This window comes from Coptis chinensis, chromosome 3 (genome assembly GCF_015680905.1).
Source record: "Coptis chinensis isolate HL-2020 chromosome 3, ASM1568090v1, whole genome shotgun sequence".
NCBI classification, from domain to species: domain Eukaryota; kingdom Viridiplantae; phylum Streptophyta; class Magnoliopsida; order Ranunculales; family Ranunculaceae; genus Coptis; species Coptis chinensis.
The window spans coordinates 15063249-15070058 of NC_141458.1; the positions used below are offsets into that span (position 1 = coordinate 15063249).

Sequence of the window (6810 nt, forward strand, 5' to 3'; positions counted from 1 at the left end):
AATATTGAATTCAAAAGAAAACAATATAGAGTAAAGCTCAATACCAGTTTAGTAACTTAGCTACAATTCTGCGCACTTCACAGAGTTAAAAATTTAACGTTGCCAGAACTTACTTGATTCAAAGAATTCTGTGGAGTTGCATATTCAGCTTCCAGAAACACAAAAACCTGCAACATTTGGAAGGCAGTTAAATGAAATATGAACTTCAACATAAGAGTTAGTTCCAACTTGTTGTACATAAACTTCTCTTTATACTAATGTCTGGCATTGAAATTAAAACTACATTAAGGGTATCAACTTAGAATGCCTGAGAGCAACACTTCCAAGCAAAACTAATTTTATCCGAAAATACATGAGAAAAGGAGATGGACAACAAAATAAAAAGTTTTAGGAGCTCATCCTACATTACATGAACAAATTAATTTCATATAATTGAATCCCTACGGAAAAGGATGGATACTATTTGTTTAACTGTGAACAGTGAGGAAAGGCATCCCTCAATTCATACTGCTGCTGCGTGTCTCGCTTGTTACAACCATACCAATAACAGCAAGCACCAAGAGTCCATGGCAGCAAATGACACCCAAGCAGCGGCAACACCCAAGAAGAAGAAGGTCCATGGCAGCAAAGTGGCAAATGAAGAACACACCAACAGAAAGTAGCAAAGACGACAAAGACACACTCCACCCAAAGACACAAAGACAAAACAAAACAGTTAGAATGAATGTCTAGAATGGCATAACCAAAAGGTTAGAATGGAGCAATTTGAACAAACCAAAAGCACGTACTTTTCACGAATGGCATAAGAAAAACTATTGAAACTAAATGACACATGAGTACTCACAATTCCATAAAGTAGATGAGTAAAGCAACAAAAACGCTCACACCAATTGAACAATGAACCATCAAGCTGTCTCACAAACGCTTCAACCTCGTCCCACTCAAACTGTAAATCCATTCCTGAAACCAATTGCAAGAGTGCATCAAAACAAACAACCGTCTAAAACCAATAGACAAACATTAAAGGTAATAACAATAGGGTATTTACTCATTACCAATATAAGTTGGTTTTTTTTTTTGCAGCTCAGCTATTGCCTTGCCCAAAGTCTCTAAAGGTGCTGCCACCTGAAGGAATCACACGCACATCATATATTCATTTAGAGAAAACCACCATTCTAACAATAAAATTTTATACTAATCCTAGAAGCATTTCATTTGGAACTTAAAATTAACTCAACACACTAAGAAACAATAGAGACAATACATTAAATTGTATCTACATACCTTAACAAACTCTTCTGAAATACCAGCTTCGTAAGAATAAGAATTCACTTCTATTAAATGAAAGAGTTTGACGGGAATTGTCTTGATCGTCGGATATCCTGGAGAAGAAGAAGTGTTATAGAATGATTTCCTGCAATTCTTACCAGTATGGAATGAGTAAAGAATCAAGCTACAAGTCTCGATCTATATGAAATGGGTTTCTTTTTCAGCTATGCTTATGTAAAGGCACCGGCCGGTAGGGTAAGTCAGACCTATACTAGGAGTCTCGGACATACTTATGAAAGCCGGTGAATATAGCAAAGATATGGGGAAGCACTAACTACTAGTTAGCTGCTATTCATGGAGACTCGGACATCTACCAAGCTAACTAGGACTAGTAATGCGACTTGATTACCTAGTCGTTGGTTCTCAAGTTCCAAATTTGTTGGGCCTTACTTAAAAATAGAAAAAAAAAAAAATCGACCCAAAGTACAATTATGGCTTCGTTGAGTAAAAAACGACTTGAATAATTAATAGGATGTAACGAAAGAAAGAATGAAGGTTGATAAAAACATTGTGACTTACCTTTGTATCCCCGAAATGTAGTTTGAATTCAAATAGCTGCAATGTTCTCAATTGGCTTTTCATTAAGTCCGGGATGAGAAGTACCATTACTTAACTCTTTAAGAGAGATTTTTCAGTAACTGAAGATACCTAACACAATTACATGTGATAACAGATGGGAAAAGCAAAGCAACAATAGTAATGATGCTATTTAAAGAGTTAAATACAAGAATGCCCTCTCTAGTTCACTAATAAGACAAAATGGCTCCCTAAAGTGGAATTTTGTTAGAGGAAGGTGTTAGAAGCCCTCTCTAGTTCTTCTTCCTTCCCTTCAAGGATTTCTTCAACTAAAAGAAGTAAATAAATAAAATTTTAAATTAACATGATAAGTGCACAATTGAAGTTCTCAAGGCACAAAGGATTTTTAAACCTTTAAAATGGTATAAGCTAGTTAAAACTTAAAACCAGGCAGTGACTATAGACATCCTAACTCTTTGGAATTTAAGCTCCCTCTTGCTTTTACAACCAACTTCCACCACTTGTTTACAAAAAATCAGTAAACCTACCTCAATCGAATCTATCCTGTATGAATGCTCTAACTACCAAAATAGTAAAGAGTCATGCCTTGACTTCTGAATTTTCTATGGACAACTCTTTCCTAACTTCACTTCTAAGTTCTAACCAAGCACCATGTACTTTGATATTTGATCTAGCAAAGCAGACCGGATACTTGAAAATTATCTAAACATAAACAAAAGGGTTAAATTAAGGCCTACATGGAAACTCTTTAGTAGTTACTTCCTAACTCCATCATATCATCATAAGCAACCAAATCATAATGTGTGAATCCTCTTTTCTAAACCATGTCCTCCATCTGAACAGTTACATTTACCACATTCACCCCTTAAAGACCATACTACTAATAACAATACTAATTCCATTATTGTGTATATTGGAAAACCATAAACAAAGGCTTGAGACGTATCTAATATATCAAGTGAGCCTCATCGAATTGAGCTCTGAAATCAAGATTGCAGATCGAACTGTATTTAGATGCAAAATCACGTAATGCATTCAAAAATAATCTATATAAATAAAATTCGAAATCTTTATGTATGAATTTAGATATGTTTGTATGCATTCCGACTTGACAAAAGTTGCAAAAATGCTAATTAAGTAAAAAATGCCTCAACATAAACCACATGTTCTCAATTCCTTGACAGCAATCTCAACACCTAGCTTCTTTCCAACCAAGTTCACCCATAAAAACCAACCTTTATAACAAATACCACAATAAACTTACTAACAACTCAATCCCCAACTCCTAATTCCTTAAAAAATTCCCTAAATTACTTACTTAAAGTAAATAATTCAAAATTTTACCATTTTTTACTCAAATAAACCATAAAAACAAAAAAGAAAATAAGATGTACTTGAAGACCAGCTCGTGTGAATGAGAAACAAGCTTCTTCTTATCCTTATCTTTATTTGCAGCTGTTGTTTTTCATGCTAATAATTACTACAATGCCATACATCATGTTAAGCTAATCTGAGTATAATTCAACATTGGAATTTTATGCTCCAAATGAGTGTGACGCAACACGTTCTAGGATTTTCTTGTCAACCCCAACACGAAAATCAATTTCTCAGCACCGCTCAACCAATTTTTTGAACCCTAACCCACAAACAAACAAAAATTAAAAAGAAAAAATTAATCCAAATGCTATTAACAATTAAATAGAGTGTCTCCAATTAATTGAGAAGAAAAAGCATACCTTGAAGCAATAGGAAGGAGATGAAGCACACTGGTTTCTGGAGATGAACGAATAATTGATACTAAACTTTATTTTTGAAGGGAAATAGGGTTCAGTTGAGTAGCGACGACATCGAAGCAAACTAGAGACACTTTCACCCTTCTTAGATTAAGGACAAAAAACATGGTTCGCTTATTTTTTGGGCCAAAGCCTGGCGACGGGTTTTCTAATTTTGAGACTCAAAATCCCGTCCTAAATTTAAGACGAGGATTTATGTCTTAATGGGTCGTCCTAATTCAACAATTCTGGTGTAGTGTTTTATTTTAATTTATTTATTTATAGTTTTTTGGTAAGAGATTGTTCAAGACCTTATCTCAAACAAATGGCTAGCGAGTGAAGTCGAGAAGAAAGAGATTGATTCTGCGTTAGGGTTTTGAGATTGAGAAGAAAGAGAGATGAGGTCGAGAAGAAAGATGAAACTGTTGAGAAGTGAAACTTGACGCCCTCATCTCATGTCACATGCCTAACACGTGTTTTAGTTGTGACAGTTTATAAAAATAACTCTGACCCCTATTTGTCATCACTATTTTTTTATCCATTTTTTAAATAAACTAAAATACGTTTTTGAATTATAGTGACGCTAAAACCACAAACTGACGCCTACATGCTGTCACATCCTTTCTGACGCCACTTTGGTGTCACAAAACCAAAAATACCCCTATCACAAAAATACTGTTATGGTGTAGTGAACATAGAGGGGTAGAAACAACGTACAAAAGTCAGTAGAACTTTCGAAGGCCGTATCTTTGGACTCAGATCTCGGAATTAGGCCTACCTTATGTCAAAAGGACCGGCTCGGAAAGAGCTTTCCAATGGTCTAATTCTTGATGCAATCAAAGGAGCAAAAGTAGACGAAAAGGTTGTTGAAGTAATTTCCAGCTGAAAACCCCTTTGTGGACTGAAGTAATGAGGTTTTGGGCTCAATTTTCCGCCCCAAAACATGGCTCCTCAGCCCATGCACGAATTTGTGGATCTTGTCTCCTCCATATCAAGAGACAAAAGTTTAGCTCTTAAGTTACTTAGTTTTTAATTAGCTTTATTTAGTATAGATCCATAGTTAGTTTTAGATCTAGTTAATTAGCATGATTAGTGTTTAGAACAAGATTTAGTTTTTAGAATCAATAATTAGTTTGTATTTCAAGTTTTAGTTTCTAATTCAATATTGAATTCATAGATTTAGTTTGTCTTAAATTTATAATTAGTTATTCATAATCTTAGTTCTACATTAGTTGTAATTTCAGTTTTAATTCATGTTGATTCTTAGACTATTTGTTCTATTCGTTTAATCAAGTTTATTTCAAGTTTATTTTAATCAAATTTAGTTTAATTTAATTATGTCTTCCTATTATTGTTTATTGTCAATGAATCTAATGAAACTAGGCTAAAAACTACATTAGAGGAGGTTAAAGAAGTCATGTGAGGATGATTGCTTGTTAGAATAGTTGTTATTTAGAATAGAATTTCAAGTTCATTATTATGAGTGTTTAGAAATAAACCTCATAATGATGAACTAGAGTTTAGAGCCACCATCAAAGAGATTTGTGGTGGAGCTAAACTCTCATGCTAGTGGAACCTTGATTCGAGAGGACTTGGTATTCACTAGGGATCAATATTCAATTCGATGACTAACTAATAGCCAATCGAATTGCATGGTGGAATTTCTCCCCTCTATGTTCTTCCAATTCATTAAATTCACCTTTTAATTGCTTAGTGAAATTAGTTTAATTTATAATTAGTTTTAGTTTAAATAAATCACAACACTACTCTCATTGTTCTCACTATTGTTTTCTTATGTTTGTTTAATTGAAATCATTTATGTCTTGCTAGTTTAAGAGTGGAACGATTCCATACTCTATATATTACATGAATATATATGTGAGAGTAGGAAATAAATAATTGAAACCGTAAGAATGAAGTTAGAGTAATCTATTTTAGTTTTTACGCATTATCACATAATAATATGGAAATAACCGAAATGACCATCGCAGAAACTCAACAATTCGAACCCAGCTGTTCTATCCACCAGTTCATCAATTCTAGGCATCCGATAGTAGTCCTTCGAGCATTGTTTGTTAACATCTGTGAAATCAACATATATCCGAACCTTGCCATTCTTTTTCAAGACAACCACAATGTTTGCAACCCAATCTGAATTATCAATCTCTTTGATGATTCCACATTCCAACATTTTCTGAATTTCATTTTCTACTGCTTTCGCGTATATCGGTCTGACCCTTCTATGATGCTGATGAACTGGGGTTGCTCCTTCTCGCATATTCAACTTATGGGAACATATCTGAGGGTCGATACCAGGAAGATCAGCCATCGACCAAGCAAATGCATCTTTATTTTTCTTTAGAAACTCGATTAAATCACTCTTGATTTCTGAACTCATCTCTATTCCAATGAAAGTGAAGCAACTTTCATTGTCTTGTCCGATATTGATCTTTTGCACCACTTCCATTGTCTTACTTAGGATTATCTCGGGCTCTATCTTCATCTCCGATGTGAATCTAAAATCCTCCTGATGGTTTTTGCTATCGGATTTTGGAGATGAACTTTCCATTAATTGCTATATGGCAACTTCCGAGACACCCCCAGTGTCCACTTTCTCCCCTTTCATCATACACTTTACTGTAACAAAATTGCATTTCTCATATTCTAACTGATCATCTCTTATCTCATGTGGCCCATATGCTGTCGGAAATCTAATCACTTGATAAAAAGTACTCATAACTACTCTCATAGCATGTATCCATTTTCTTCCCAAAATAGCATTATGATCTGAATGATGCTTTATGACTATAAATTTAGTCATAATAGTCTATGGGCCTGCCCTTACTGGCAACTTAATTTCCCCCGCTGGTCTTGTTGAGGTTCCATTGAAACCAAACAGATTAAACTGTGGTTCTTTTAAATGGGATTCATCAAATCCGATGCCTGTATATGCTTTCCAAAACGTAATATTGATTTAACTACCACAATCCACCAAAATCTTTTGCACATCATATCTTGATATCCTTAATGTAATCAACAGAGCATTATCGTCAGGTAACATTACCTTTGAAAAATCGTCAGGTACAAACATAATAGCTCCATGTATACTTGCCAATATGAGAGCAGGGTCTACTGGTATCGGCTCCACATTTACTTCCAACACCTCCTTGAT

General features: G+C 34.6%; 1 long non-coding RNA gene across 1 annotated transcript; it reads right to left on the bottom strand.

Moving 5' to 3' along the window:
- Positions 1–709: 709 nt before the first annotated feature.
- On the bottom strand, positions 710–2203 carry LOC147508148 (uncharacterized). Its single transcript, XR_015216315.1, has 3 exons — positions 1849–2203; positions 1285–1382; positions 710–1125 (listed from the first exon to the last, which is right to left on the bottom strand). It is a non-coding gene; the product is annotated as an uncharacterized LOC147508148 (long non-coding RNA).
- Between the last annotated feature and the right edge of the window lie 4607 nt (positions 2204–6810).